Below are 16,183 nucleotides of genomic sequence, written 5' to 3' on the forward strand. Positions count from 1 at the left end.
CAGGGTTCCCGCACATGGGCGGGAATATTCAGTGCTTATGACTATTGATGAGAATCCCCTGGAAGAGAAGCACAGTATCTCCATTATTGGCAGCATCCAATGCCGTATCAGCCTCATGTGACCATAGAAATTTACAGGACTGCGCCCACCCCTTTGGAGGTAGCGGTATATCATCCTTATAAGCGACCGCATTCGGAGATTAACATGGTGGAAACATTGAAATGGGCCTGGACCCGCATTGTGAAGAGAGCAGGCCGCAAGGAATTGTTGGCGCCGTCCATGCCGTTGGGAGGGAACCCACTCCTGGGGCCATTGACGGACAGGGCAATCACTGAAAGAGCTAGGAAACATAATTTAGTAACGGGCCGAGATCTATACCCAGATGACACTTTTCTAACTCTGTAGATGATGTGTGACCCGCTCCCACCTACAGCCTCAGACATGTTATTATACTATCAGCTAAGGGCGGCATGTCAGGCACGCTATACAGGGTTTCCGGCTGCTCCGGAACCACTTCCGGCCCTGGAAAATACACTGTCAAACAAATCCTTGAGTAAGTTAATTACGAGGATATATATTATAAAGCAAGAAACGTCCCCCATAATCGCTAATACATCTAGGGCGGATTGGGAGAAGGAGTTGGAAATCTCAATCACTGACAATCAATGGCGTTTTTGCTGCACATAGTTGGAGCAACTCTCGCCTAATTATATGTTACGACTTACACACTTTAATATTTTGCATAAGGTATATCGGAAACCGCTACAATTAAATCGCATGGGTTTGCGCACAGACTCGAATTGCTGGAGATGTGGGGAACCGGACGCCACATTTGCTCATCTTTCCTGGTACTGCAGGCCAATTGCGCAATACTGGATAGATATTTTTAAGCACATTAGTAATATTGTTAACAGCGACTTGCCAACTAGTCCATTGATGGCACTATTGGGATTTGTTTTTGATGTTCATAAACATTCTCGAAAGCTAGTGGCCATATTGTTGCTGTTTTCAAAACGTCAAGTGGCAATTCACTGGAAAAAAAACAGTCCACCTGCTATAGCAGGTTGGGTTAATGCGGTCATATATTGCAAAGATCAATTGTCAAACTATTGGGAGTTGATGCCAATGAGATCTAGACCCGTAGATATTTGGGGGCCATTCGTGAACTGGCTAGCTCAGGGGGAGCGGAGCTAAGCACAGATCGGGTTGATCAGTATTGAACTGCCATGATGTCTCCTGTATGTGTGGGTATAGCTGATTATATTTAAGTTGTAGAGTAGTCTTTTGGGGCAATGGGAAGTGCTGGATGCATGACTTTCAGATGGACGGTGAGGCGGGAGTGGTTAGGGGCACAGGATGCAAGTTTCTTTAGTGACATGACAAAGGGGGGTAGTTAATGCTTTTTAGTAAAGTTAGTAGGTTCAAATTATCACACTGTGGGATATACACTGTATTGTTGCATACTGCTGGAGGGTACATATATTGAATCCTTTGATCTGCCACTGGACCCCCGGGTTGTCGGCAAAATGGCTGTGTTCTAAAGATTAATTTGATTATCGTACTGTGGCCGGCCCCAGTGTTGTAGGCCAAATTCTGTGTACATGGTGTAAATGAAATTACAATAAACTGTAAAAAAAAATAATATATATATATATATATATATATATATATAAAGGGCTCCAGAAAAACAAAGCTTTTCTGTTCTAGTGAGATTGGAAACTGTACCAGAGCCTAAATACTTTGGGGTTTAGGTACCTTATGAATGGACTTGACTCAGAGTAACAGCTTCTATGTAAACATTGGCTCCTCCTTTCGCTGGCAATGTAAACCAGTCGTGCTTGTCTTAGTGAGGGTGTGAATGAGGTAAAAAAGGATGGCGGCTGAACAAACATGTTACCTTCCCTGCTGGTGCAAGTTGCAAGTGATGTAAGAGGATGTGATATAAAGGGCTTGGAGCCCGGTGGAGGAGGATATTTATTTATTTATTATTTATTTAGAAAGTTTTATATAGCGCGAACGTGACCCTTGGGTATCAGAGCGCTTCACGCATACATGAGGTAGGTTAGAGGTACATCTTGCATAGCATAACCATTCAGTGAATGAGGTAGGTTAGGTATTGAGCTATACAGTAAACGTTTCACAATGATATGAGGTAGGTTAGGTATACATCTATAAAGTATTAGCATAAAATAAGTACAATTATGTGGTATATTTAGGCTACTACATGACATCTGAAATTACATATATCTATATAATTCCTGTCTATGTCTATCTTCAAGGTTACGATAAAAGTTATTCCACTTGCCTACTGTACTGTATACTGTACTCCAGTAACAATAGTTCCGAATTGTCTTTATCTGTGCATTCTTCATCCAAATTCTGGGTAGGTATAGCACCACTAGGTTATCCCCAGTATAGCTGGTGACTTTCTCTTTTCTTACATTTGTTGTTCAGTTTTGGAAACATCTATGTAGCAGTGGCTGTGATGTCCTTTCTTGCCTATGTAAGGAACTTACTCATTAGGAAGATCTTAGCTTCCCTCGTGAATGTTGCCGTGTTTGTAATTTTCCTAATATTTGAAGGGAGTGAGTTCCATATTTTGGGGGCTGCCCCGGAGAAAGCTCTGTCATATGTTTTCTTCTTAAGCAAGATGGGTGGTCTCAGCAGCGGCTCCTTGGCACTCCTAGCTGGTCTGCCTCTTCCAGATAACTAGATCTTCTGGGCCAGGTATCTTGGTGTTTTGTAGTGGAGCACTTTGTGGGTGATACATGCCATTTTAAGTTGGATTCTGGCTTCGTATGGTAGCCAGTTTAACTATTTCAGGTGTGGCGCGATATGATTGAATTTCCTCGATCCGGTGATGAGTCTTGCAGCTGCATTGAGGCATGCTTTTAGTGGTGCAGTGGAAAATTTTGGTAGACCTGCTAAGGTTGTACATCCATATTCGATCTTTGAGATAACTAAGGATTGTACTGCCAATTTGAGATCCGCCATAGAAATGAATGGTTTCACTTTCCTAATGAGGTTCAAGTGAAAACGGGCATTTTTTGCCATTGATTTGATGTGGACTTTCATGTCTAGGGCCCCGATGTAGGTAAAACGCATTTTCCGATTTTAAAATACCGATCCGTACCGAATCGGTATTTCAAAATCGGAAAATGATATGTAGGAAAAAATCATCGGAAAAATACCGAATCGGTAGCATTCGGTATCGAGAGTCGGTACGTACCGAATCGCCAAGTACCGATTCGGTATAGGCCGGGTCGGACACGTCCGAATCGGAAAAAAAAAAATGCGGAACCAACCGATTCGGTAAACGCCGAATCGGAAATATAAATACGCCCCATGGGCCGAAAGGCCAATAGGAAGGCATTATACATTCCGATTCGGTATTTACCGAACATATTCGGAAAATACCGAATCGGAAAATACCGATTCGGAGAATGCCGTTTTGCCGAGCAGGTTGAGTGACACTGAAGACATCAGCCAATGAGCTGTAAGCACCCTCCCCCACAGGGAGTGGCAACCCAGGCAGGTGCAACTCATCAGAACTTTCTGGAAAGCTGGCTGAGCTGAGCAAACACAGAGAGAGCAGCATTGTGAGCAGGATCCCTGTGAGACATGGATACCAGCACAGAGAGCCAGAAGGCAGCGCGTAAGCGCAATCCAAAATTCAGCACCATGGAGCTGCAAACTTTGGTGGAGGAGGTGGTGAGGGTGCACACCCAGCTATATGGAAGGCTGTCCCTCACTGTTCCGGAGAGCACCAAGAGGAGGCTGTGGATCGACATCGGGGAGAAAGTGAATGCAGTTGGTGTCACCCACAGGAGCCTAGACGACCTCAAGAAGAGGTTTTATGACATCCGTGGCGTGACCAAGCGCAAACTGGCCGACCTGCACAAGCAGGCTGGACTCACTGGAGGAGGAACAAACCGTGCGCCACCCCTCACTCAGCTGGAGGAACTAGTGGCGACCACCATCGAGAGGGCCAGTGTCGTGGGAATTGGGGACCTGGATAGCTCATTCCGAGCTACAGCTACAGGTAAGAAGAATGCGCAACTTGACACACCATACCAGACACCTCCCCTACAGACCCAATGCACAGCCAAACCCCAGGCCAGTACTGCTAGCAACAGACATGAGCAATGCATCTTGCTAAATGTACTCTGCCAAAGTTACCAAAAATGCCACATCAGAAGCATAAGATAAATAACAGTAATACAGCATCAACGTGTTTGTAATGAGATGTACAATGCTTTAATAGTAGTGACTGGAACACATTAGCACCCACTTGACAAATGCTTCTTTATACCTAGGGGCACCATCAGGCGGGGGAGCAGCATCAGCTCCAGCACCAGCTCCAGCACCAACAGCCAGTGCGGCAGTGGCAAGCCCCAGTGCAGCAGCACAGGAGGAGGAGGACAACAGCTGTGCCCTGGCAAATGAGGAGGACACTGGACATTCCCTCACAACTCCACACTCCCCCCGACTGTCTCAGTCTCAGTCGCCCTCATTGCTATTCTCCCCGGAGAACACACCACCACAGAGCCACCCTGCACCTGCCACTTCCCCGGCCCGGAGGAGAATAGTAGCTCCATTAGTCATCATGGACGGGGCAGCGGGTCAGGCTCCTGCACAAGACCCCGTGACACCAGCATCACCAGAGCACACACAGCAGGGCAGCAGAAATCCACGTAGGCCACGTGCAACCAGCAGCCCAATACCAGCACCGGGAGGCAGCGTCTTCGCAGGGCTGGAGACCAGCATGGTTACGATACAGAGGATGCAGGCGAAATCCATCCTGGCCTGCCATCGCCAGTTGCGCCTGCACAACCTGCAGATGGGTGAAATGACACAGGGCTTCAAGACCTTCGTTGACAGCAACAAGGAAATAGCGACATCTATTGGCCGAATGACCACTGCCATCACCCAGCTCTGCAACAGGTTGGATGACCATGAGCTGAGTCGTCGCAGGGATGCACGAATACAGAACAGGTCACTCAACCGACTTGCAGTTGCGACTGCCCAGCTATGCCAACGTGGGGCAAACATGGAGGCCAGCCTCACACAGAACATGTCCGAGGTCACTAGGGGCATGGGCCGTATTACAACCGCCATGGAGACACTACTCATCTCCAACACCGTAGTGAATCCCGTCCTGGGCGAGGCTGGGGACAGCAGCAGCCGCAGCAGCCCGGCGAGCGCTGCGTCAGAGCTGCGCCGGAGCAGCAGGCGCTCAGCTGAGGCTGCAGGGCATTCAGAAGGGGGTGAGGCTCATCCTAGTGGGCCTGCTAAGCGCAGCAAAAAATAAGACTGCCACTGCGGGTGAGGCAACCCGGACATTGGACATTCCTACCCCTTCTTGTTTAACTTTTCTTTTGTTGCACATCAGTGCAGTAACGTTGATGCAACATTATTAAATTTAATTTCTGAAAACATACATTGACCTGTTTGTGCATCTGTACTCACTCAGAAATAGTTGTCTGTGATCTCCTGACGCCTGTATCTGCCGTCAGTTGGTGCAGAGACTCCAGCAGGTAGTGGTAGTGGCACAGCATTGTCATCATCAGGGTCCTCGTAGTCGGATAACTCTACCTCAGTGCCTTTCCTGACTGCAAGGTTGTGCAACATTGCACAGACAGCAATAATCTTGCAGCAGGTGATGGGGGTATATTGCCTTGCACCTCCGCTCTTGTGCAGACATCTGAACCTGCTCTTCCAGATGCCAAAGGTCCTTTCCACTACGTTCCTCGTGCTTTTGTGGGCACGGTTGTACCTCCTTTGGCTGGGTGTTGAGGGGTTGAGGTAAGGGGTGAGAATGAACGAGCGTAGGGCATATGCACTGTCGCCTAGAAGGAGAAGGGGTAACATTACTCACATGCATACATGTACTTCACACTGCAATTTTGGTTATGGGGGTCTGACACTGTGTCTTACCTAGGAGGTATCCTTCGCCAAATTCCCCTGCCATCAGCCGTGCATAAATTCCGCTACTCTGGAAGATATAGGAGTCGTGGGTACTCCCCGGAAACTTTGCAACCAGGTCAGTGATCACACACTTGGCATTGCATATCACTTTCACATTTATGGTGTGCCGTGACTTCCGATTGCGGTATACGTATTCCGTGTCAGCAGGGGGGCAAATCGGTATGTGTGTGCCATCTATGCAGCCAATGATGTGGGGGAATCTTGCCATCTGATAGGATTCAGCTTTTGTCTGTGCCAGTTCTGCATGGGTGGAAGGGAAGGAAATGTAGTGGTCCATCCTCTGGATCATTGCATCAAGGAACTTGTGGAAGAACCTTGACAGGCTGCTCTGGGTCACCCCTCCTGCCACAGCAACTACACTTTGATAGCTGCCAGACGCCAGCAGGTGTAGGCAGCATAGCACCTGCACCTGCACAGGGATTGCGTGTGCCCTTGGGGTGGGGTGCTGCAACAGGGGTTGGAGGTCCCTGATGAGGTCTCTGATGGTGTCTGCCTCCAGCCTGTACCTCTGTAGGATCTCTGGATCTGTCAGCATGCACAGGGTCACCCTCTGCCTGTAGACCTGCTCCTGTCTCAGCCATTCCCTCTCTCCTTCCTGCTGTAGCCGTAGCCGTCTTGCTATGACATAGAAAGCTGCCATGTTGCAAGTAGAACTGCATTTTGGGTCCTTTTTTATAGGTTGCACCTGGTTACCACCTGATTCCAAACCATGGTAATTTCCGACTCTGAAATACCGATTTTGAAGCAAAATCGGTATTTCAGTGCTTACCTACATCTCAATCTTAAGCTTTTCGCATCGATTCGGAGTTTCACCGATTCGGAATTTATACCAAATCGGTGATTTTACCGATTCGGAAAGTCACCGAGTCGGTAGGATTCCGATTCGGAAAAAAGTAGGAATTGGAAAAATCTCCGATTAGGTATTCTACCGAATCGGAGATTTTTTCCGATTCCTACTTTTTTCCGATTCGGAATCTTACCGACTCGGTGACTTTCCGAATCGGTAAAATCGCCGATTTCGCCAGATTTCGGACTCCTACATCCCGTTGTCTCTATTCCGATCGGTAACGGCCAAAAATACCGATTTTCGGCCGTTACTGACCGACCTACATCGGGCCCCTAGTTCTTATCTAGCGTGATTCCTAATGATTTCGCTGAATCCACTAGTGTAGGGGTGCAGTTTAGTGCTGTGATCAGTTTGGTCCATTCCTTCACTTCTGTGTGGTTCTTTGGTGGTGAGATTAATAGGAATTCTGTTTTTTGTGCATTTAGCTTCAGATGATTGCTGGTTAACCAGCATAATGACACTTTTAAGGCCACATTCATTAACTTGATGTCTTCCAGAGACAGATCTTGATGTATATCATCCGCGTACATGTGATAGGACATGTTTGCGTCTCGGAGAATTTCAGTAAGAGGTTCGACATACAGGTTGAAAAGTGAAGGAGATAGTGTAGATTGTGTAGATCCTTGAGGGACTCCGATTGAATTAGGACAAGATGGGGATACCGTCTGGCTTACCAAAAATCATTGAGTTTTAGTCCGAAGGAAGGATTCAAACCATTTCAGCACATTTCTCGACATTCCCATCCTGTCATGAAGCCTGCCTAGTAATTTTTCATGATTTACCGTGTCGAATGCAGATGACAGGTCAAGAAGGACTAGTAGACATGTTTTATTATGATCTAGGGCCTGCAACGCATCATCAACGATATGTAGGATCGCTGTTTTCGTGCTGTGACCTGTTATGAATCCCGATTAGCAGTCGTCCAGTAGCATGAAATTAGCGATGTGATGGCTCATTTGATTTTGTACACATTTCTCAATTAATTTGGCAAGTAATGGAATATTGGTAACTGGGCGAAAGTTATTAGGATCTGCTGGGTCAAGTGTAGGTTTTTTGATGATGGGGACAACTTGGCCTGTTTTTAAGCATTCTGGAAGGATCCCTTGAGATAGCGAGGCAGTTATTATTTTGGTCCATATTGGGATGATGATGTGGTTGATTTTTTGTAGACATTTAGCGGGGAGTGGTTCATTATAGTGGTTATTCGGTTTGATATCCGACAGTGTTTTGGCGATAGTATTCTGGTCATATAGCTTGAAGGTATCCCAATGCGCTTTGTTTTTTGCTCTATCGTGGTCAATTGTCAGGGTAGTATTATTCAGTGTGTTTGGTTGGTTGGGCAGGTTGTCAGCTGCCATCTTGAGCTCTCTTTCCAATGTTTTGGCCTTGTCGGTGAAGAAAGTTGAGAATTCCTCACAACTCAGATGAGTTTTAGTAGTTTCTTTGGCCCGATTTGCCGAATTTGGTGGATTGCTGCTTTAAGATCTCAAATAGTTTCCGTGGCCTGTTTTTGGCGTTATCCAGTTCTGATCTGATATTTTCCTTTTTGAAATTGAGGATCTTTTTGTTGTACTCGTTTCTGAGCGATTTCAGCTCGGGGATTAAGAGTGTTGTCTCCATTTTCTTTCAGCAAGTCTTAGTTTCCGCCTATCATCATTCAGTGCCCCATTAAACCAAGGGTTTTTGTCCTTTTCTGTGACTCTTTTCAGTTTTAGTGTCATGGTAGTGTTGACTATGTTTGTTACTGTTGTAGTGTACTGATCTGTTAGATCATTCACATTCTGCAAGTTGTTAGGCGGATTCAGATCCTTCTCACAACTTTCTACTAGCCGTTCAATATTCAAGTCTTTATTGTCCCTGGTCCACTTTTTGAGTTTAATAGGCTGCATGGTCTTGTTCCTTTTCAAAGTGGGTATAAGGAAGGTAATGGCATGGTGATCCGATCAGTCACACGGAACAACTGAGTGGATTACTATGTTCTTGTTTCTCGATATTATCCAGTCTAACGTTGCTCCTTTTGAGTGTGTTGGCTGTTTGCAGGCTTGGGTAAGGTTTAGCTCATTTAAAAAGTTTTTAAGAGCGTTGATCTGTTTGTCCTTCTTGTCGTCCCAGTGTAAGTTAAAATCGCCTAGGAATATGTTGTTAGCGTGAGTGTTAGAGTTATCCGTGATGATCTCCATTAACTGGTCTATGAAAGTAGCATTATTTCCTGGAGGATGGTACAGGGCATGCAGGTTGCACCTTTGATTGTCTGTTGATCGTATATTAAGACCTAGGTATTCACAGGATTCGAGTGGGTCGGATTATATTTGGTTGATCTCTATATCCGATCGGCGGATGCAGGCTATACCGCATCCTATCTTTTTTAGTCTATCTAATCTCACAATGTTATATTGAGGGGACACTAACAGATCCATGAATGGAGATGAGGATTCCGAGAGCCATGTTTCTGTCAGGATTGCTAGGTCAATTTCCTGGCTAATGATAAGGGCAGCGATGTCTGAAGCATGTTTTACTGCGGACCGACAGTTGAGCAGTAGGCATTTCAGAGGTTTCCTTGAGCTACTAGGGTCCCACTCAAGTAAGTTGGTGGTTAGCTGGACTTGTTGTAAGTTGTTACGGTTGGGTTTCCTTTCCTTATGTCTGGATGTTCTATTAGCATCAATAGGGACTGTTCTAATTTCCTCCCCTCTACTGTGTTCTGTAGGCTTATATACCCGGATTAAGGATAGGGTTTCATCTTCTGACAGGTAACTAAGCTTGCTATCTGGCTGATTGTGCCTATTTGATAATGGCATGGCCGTCTCACTCCTCTTTCCTTGAGAATTATGCACTCATTTTTGGATGTGCTCAACTTTGGAGTGCGTGCTTACAGTGATTCTAGCAACTCATGGAGACTTTGTTGCAGTAGATGAGGATCAAGCAATACATTCACTTTGTGAACAGCAAACGTGTATGCTGGTCAGAGAGTGTAAAACAGAGTGAGTCAGGGGTGAGTGGGTCAGGGGACGAAGGTCTATCCAGGCACCATCACGAGGCACCAGTCTATGTTTCATCTCTCCTAGTACACCTTGTCCTTCTGGATTGGGACTGTCATGACTCTTTCTTAGGGTGTTTCATAAAAATAACAATATACGGAAAAGTGATGGCTGGAATGTCTGTGCTTAGAGAAGCTTTAGATGTATGGATTTTGGCTGAGAAGGTGGGTGTTGAGCTATGGGGATGTTACAGACTCGAATTACATGGCTCACTATTCGCTTCAGCAAAAGAGCACACAACAGTCTTCAAACATTGAACTCTGCACCAATAGAGCTCTACTACTCTGCAAACGCAACATCCATCACGCCATGCACTTGTTCACACTATATTGTAGCACCCATCTCATGATGTGCTTTGATGCCGCTCTAAAGGTTGAAGCAATATACATATGTCATCACATTTACTTCTGTTCTACTGACAATGAAGACACTTTGACACTAACCTCCAATGGGAAGATTCTAGGATTAATATTGTACTGAAGTTAGACCACAAGCTCTAAATATAGCTTTGTATGGCCAGATTTTGGTTCTTGTTTCAGACCCTAAGGAGACAAAGCTTCAGCAGAGAAGGACTGTCCTTTCTGAAAACATAGCTGAGCTCTTGAAGCACCCTGTGCAGAATCTGAAGAGGCCCCATTTTTTTTACTTTGTTCAATTTCTGTACTTACTGTTGTTGGGTGCCATCTCAGGAGAATCCCCTGAAGTTGCGGCCCTAAAGGAAGAGAGACAAGAGATAATCATCACTGGACACTACTGCGATAGATGGACGTCAATACGAAGGGTAAGCTGCAGGTGTTAGAATGTGGTGGAGAGAGGACACAGCCTTACAGAGAGCTGTGAACATTGGATCCTGGGAGGAATCTCTTGCTTAACATTCATAGTGGGGCACACACAGAAAAGTAGAAGTTTAACAGCTACCGAGAAGGTCATACAGTTAAGAAATAAAATACCTTCATGGTCCGAACAAAGTTAAGTATATAATTTGACAAATTATCACAAAAACAAAGATAATGTACTCAAAAGATCTAAATATTATTAAAAAAATCAAAAACATTGATAAAAGACATTAAATGCTCTTAAACTCACAATGCAAATAACGTGAATAAAGTAGGAAGAGGACTTCCCAGAAAGGTCGGCCAGTTCCTGTAGCAGAGATAATTTGAGGAAAAGTCCTGAAATGAGCAGGACATTTCCCCTGGGACTTCAGTCAGCTCTATATAGATGAATGAAAATTCCATAACACTGATTAAAGGCGCCAAAAGTAACAAGTTCAAACGGATCCACGTGAATTTCACACAACATGGAAGATGCTTCTCAAGTACTCCAGATGTTCTGAAGAGATGACGTCCCACTGGGTGTAAGGAGCCTTCTCTGGCAGCACCTAGACTGGACTGGGCGTGGCCCCTCAGTGTAGCTGCAGCAGCCCTGGACATCTTTCTCCCATTCACCTCTAGACAGATTCTCTTACTAGAGGGCTTACACCGCTCATTTGAGAGGATAAACAAGTGGCTAATGTCGATGAAATTCTTAGCCATTCACTTTGAGTATTTCTAGTAGCTTGTTCCTTCTCTGGTAACATTATTTAAGGTAACAATAATAATCTAGAGTTGCATGCACCCAAAATACTATGATGCTTTATCCTTACCTCTGCCATGTGAAGATGGCATACCCTTACCTCAGCTGTGTGTTAATGGTGAACCCTTACCTAAGCTGTGTGGCAATGGTGTACCCTTACCTCTGCCATGTGACGATGAGGATAAGTTACTTACCTGTAATCCTAGTTCTCTTCCAGGGGTATCCTCATCAAAGTCATAAGCACTGAATATTCCCGCCCATGTGAGGGGACCCCGGAATAAATAAAAAATGATGTATGAAAAAACATATATATATATTACCTACTGGCGGTCGCCAGTAGGTATATATAGTTAGGATTTTTTCTCTATGGGATTTTTGAAAATTCTATGTCAAATAACTTTGGCGTTTGTGGACGGAATTGGCTGAAATTTTCAGGAAAATGGCACATTTTGTTTCTGAGCAGCCCCTGAAAATTGGGGGGGGGGGTTCGTCCAGGGGGGGTCGAGAAAAAAGGGGGGTCCCAAAACGTGTTTTTAACATTGAGTTTTCCATAGGGCGGTTGGCCTCACTTTTAGCCCGAACGGCTGAATGGATTTGCACGAAACTTGGCAAAATTGTAGGGACTGGTAGCCCGATGTGCCTTTTGTAGGTCTCAATATATGTGCTACAGTGGATTTTGAGAAATTAACGTTTAAAAAAAGATATATATCTGTAACAGCGGACCGGGCAGCGCTCCAGTACGCGTACTTTTCGCGCAACGGAGCTTTGTGAAGCGAAGCTGATTGGTTCTCCGGCATCTGTAAACATTCCAAACAGTCCGTAGCGGCCGCCATCTTGTCTCTCGGTAGGATCGAGAGACAAGAGGAGGCCAAAGCGAAGGGGCAAATGACCATAAGGGGGCATAGTAGATCCTCGCTGACCCCCTAGGTTTGATGTGGAGGTTTTAAAAGGGCCCCGCGGGGCAAAAAAAAAAATAATAATAATAATCGAACGGCTGAATGGATTTGCACGAAACTTGGTAAAATATTAGGGACTGGAAGCCCGATGTGCCTTTGCTAGGTCTCAATATATGTGCTCCAGTGGATTTTGAGAAATTAACGTTCAAAAAAAGATATATATCTGTAACAGCGCTCCGCTTCGCGTATCGGAGGTTTGCGAAGCTGATTGGTCATTCTGTCACTGGGCTATAGTTGGGCTACATCTGGCTGATATTTGGGCTACATTTGTTTTTTTTGTCTCTGGCGGCCATCTTTGGGCTACATTGGGCTACATTGGGCTTCATTGGGCTTCATTGGGCTACATTGGGCTACATTTGGGCTCCAACATATATATAGGCCAATGTAGCCCAATATATATTTTTCAAAGTTAATTTTCGTAAAAACCACTGGAGCATATATCTTGAGACATAGCAAAGGCACATCGGGCTACCAGTCCCTACAAGTTTGCCAAGTTTCGTGGAAATCCATTCAGCCGTTCGAGCTAAAAGTGAGTCCAACCGCCCTATGGAAATGAAGGAAATGAATGGGTAATTTGTAATTAGCAAATAGCTCATCGCAAACTAGGAATGGTAAAGAATCGCTATTTATTCCTTAAAGTTCGCTATTTAGGAAATGCAAAAAACTTTGATGATACATATGGCGGTTCATCTCTAACAAGATAAGAAGCATAGGGATAGATTTATGATGACTGGCGCATCACCAGGGATGTGTTAGTCATTCTGTGCCGCTGTTCCGTCACCTATGGTGTGCTGCATTTACAATGCGGCGCATCATGGGGCAAAAACAGCACAGATGCGTGATGTATCTGTGCCGTAAAGGTGGCGCATTGCTGGAGTTGTATCGCAAGTGTGATGAAGCTCCAGCAAGGGTCGGGGGTGCCCCTGTCGCAGGGTTTCTGTTCTCACACAGAACTGTGGACAGAGGATTGGAACCTCGGCGAATTAGGGTGCCCCAAAACTCACCTTAGTAATCAAAAACCCCTTAGCAAGCTAGGTACAGTGTCACAAACTCTCAATGTTTAGACAATCCAGAATATGAACTTATAGTACCTCAGGATACGTGGAACTCATGAACAGTCGGTCGTTATATATTTCTTAGAAACCAGAACATGGAGTTAAGAAGAACACATGTGTATTTGAAATGTTTATTTACTAATGCCGTCTTCTCAGGCGTAGTATCTTAGATAATACAAGTACACATATTATCAGTAGCAAAATTACCAGCATAGTTACTAGTACATAAAAAGCGAATGGTGACAGTATGTTAACATGCTGTAAATGAATAAGAGTTAGCAACACTTATAAGCAGCCACGGGCCGTGGAGGGAGTTACGGTGGGGCAGGGAGGCGGAGGGGCAGGGTGGAGAGGGCTCCACCCTGCCCCTCCCCGCCTCCCTGCCCCACCGTAACTCCCTCCACGGCCCGCGGCTGCTTATATCTCACCCTCCCTAATACACATATTATATTATTTGCTAAGAAGGTCTGTTTGTGTTGGTTTAGGGCGTGCCCATACTTTAGTGTCTTAGATTTGAAGGAATCACATCAGCATACACCAGCTCTCTCTTCATGTGAACCGCATCAACTGTTGTGTATGTGTGTTCGGCAAAGCAATATAAAACCCGCCTCATGCCCAGAATTGGCAGAAGCTGCACTTATGTTATGAGTATGAAGTCGTGGAGATCAGACCTCATAACAATTCTGTATCGTGTTGTTCTTGAAACTTCAGCACTCGCTGTACAGATATAGTTTAACAAGCAAAGCAGATAGTAGAGCAATAACATATTATTCTCATGTAAACCACGATGAACTACTAGGTTGAAAGCTAAAGCAACAACTAAGTGTCGTGTGCAGAAGTTGCAAAAAAGGAAAAATGGCGTTTAAACCGGTAATGAGCCCATGCTAACTTAACACGGTGTAAAGATATCCAGGACCTAGATGACACCTCCCCATGATCCGGAAACGAACTGAATAAGATAATAGAAGTGCCATCTCATGAGAGCAGATTGCAACTTTATATGTGGACGGTCCGCAAGGTAAAACATTAAAAACTAGGAAAATTTAATGCTAAAGAAAAATAAAACAGCCAAGTACTTTATCGAGTCTTAAGCCAATAGGCAAGCTAAATAATAAAAACTTGACAAATAAGTCAATGAATTGTCAATGAAATGCTAGTACTCAGCATATCAAACATGAAAAAGGTCTATGACATAACTGTGTATGCAAAATAAGCTGCAACAGCCTCCAATAGGAAGTCACCGTCTTCATCCGAAAAGAGTTCAGCCATCCAATTTAAAAGCGGAAAAGAACATACGTGCTCTCCCAGCACCGGATCCTCTATCACCATCAGAGGACAGCTCGGTGGGTTTTCAAGAAAGCTCTGTTCCAAGAAAGACTGTGTTGCCGCCAGTAAATTCCAGGGACCAATTAGTCCATGCATCAATGCCACAGCCATAATCCTTTCGCCAGGACAAACCAACTCGTGAGTAATGATAGGAGTCATCAGCTGATTAAAGTCGACGTCAGGAGAAACCGGTCCGCAGAGACACAAATCAATGGCCCAATCGAAATCACAGGTCAGGCAGTGAAATACAGGCTGGACACAGGTGAAGTAGGAGAATCGAAAAGATAATCCATATGCCGTGCTTAATATCGCCAACGGCATTGTGCCATAATATTCTAGCATGCGATTGCGGAACAGTGTCAGCAGCTGCAGGGCGGGAGCTTGCACAGGAGGGACATCCATATTTAAAAATGTAAAAAAGCACAAGAGCGTCCGCTGGTAATGCAAGTAAAAATGGGAATCCACGAAGCACAGGGGAAAAAAATAGAATGAAAGAAAGCAGGGATGACTCCAAAGATTTTCTCAAATGAAGTCACGAGACCACTGGTAACAACTTTAAAAAAGTGCGCCAGGCCCTTTGTGGAGGACGCGTTAAAGATAGTCCGAACCATCTTGCTGAAATGGAAAGGCGAATCTGTATTGAAAAGGGTCTGCACCTCTGTACGGGTGTTCGCTATGTGAAGCACGAAAGTTTCACGGGCCGAACTCAAGGCCACCTCTCTCTGAGACAAAAGAGCTCTTATTCTTGCCATGCCGTTGAAATCTGCTCCCAAGGTTGGTATTTGTGGCCAGATTGAAAACTCCCTATGTTCATGTGTGGGAGGAAATAGAACATTTCTGCAGCAAATAACCCGTTCACTTACTGTTACGATAAAAGGAATACTTTTAATTAACCCAGAACAATCTTCATTATTGAGCATCAAATAACTACCATTTTCCAACAACTTGAACGTGGGGATGATAGCAGGAACTGGCGTGCCTTGCAACACGCAAGCCATATTTGGTCGGTGTTTGTTGCATGAACCGTGTAACTGTATGTGCCTACACATTAGTGAATGATCTGGCGTCTCAGTGCATTCCTCTCCATTCAGATAAACTTCTTGATCATCTTTGAAACATCTGTATGTGTATGGAAGCGACCAGACCTCATGAAGAAAAGCACTACCTAAAGGTTCATAACGACCTATTGGTATATATTTCATACAATTTGAAAACTTATATAAAGCAAAAGGCAGCGTTATTAAACCGTGGATAAGGCACGTTGCCAAAAAACCCGCAATCCTCTGCTGATGATGTCACTGAGCATGTCATGAATGATGTAATATGTGACATCATCAGCAGTGGATTACGGGTAATAGTATCTCTAGTTTACTCCCCTATAGCTGTCTTTCTTTTAAC

The 16,183-nt window shown here is 44.8% G+C and overlaps 1 long non-coding RNA gene across 1 annotated transcript in view; it reads right to left on the bottom strand.

Moving 5' to 3' along the window:
• Positions 1–10,585, bottom strand: part of LOC144766577 (uncharacterized) — a 132,137-nt gene extending 121,552 nt beyond the window's left edge. Inside the window, exon 1 of the long non-coding RNA XR_013597845.1 lies at positions 10,542–10,585. This is a non-coding gene — a long non-coding RNA (uncharacterized LOC144766577). The remainder of the gene's footprint in view (positions 1–10,541) is intronic.
• Positions 10,586–16,183: the final 5,598 nt, after the last annotated feature.

Source organism: Lissotriton helveticus, chromosome 7 (genome assembly GCF_964261635.1).
Source record: "Lissotriton helveticus chromosome 7, aLisHel1.1, whole genome shotgun sequence".
NCBI classification, from domain to species: domain Eukaryota; kingdom Metazoa; phylum Chordata; class Amphibia; order Caudata; family Salamandridae; genus Lissotriton; species Lissotriton helveticus.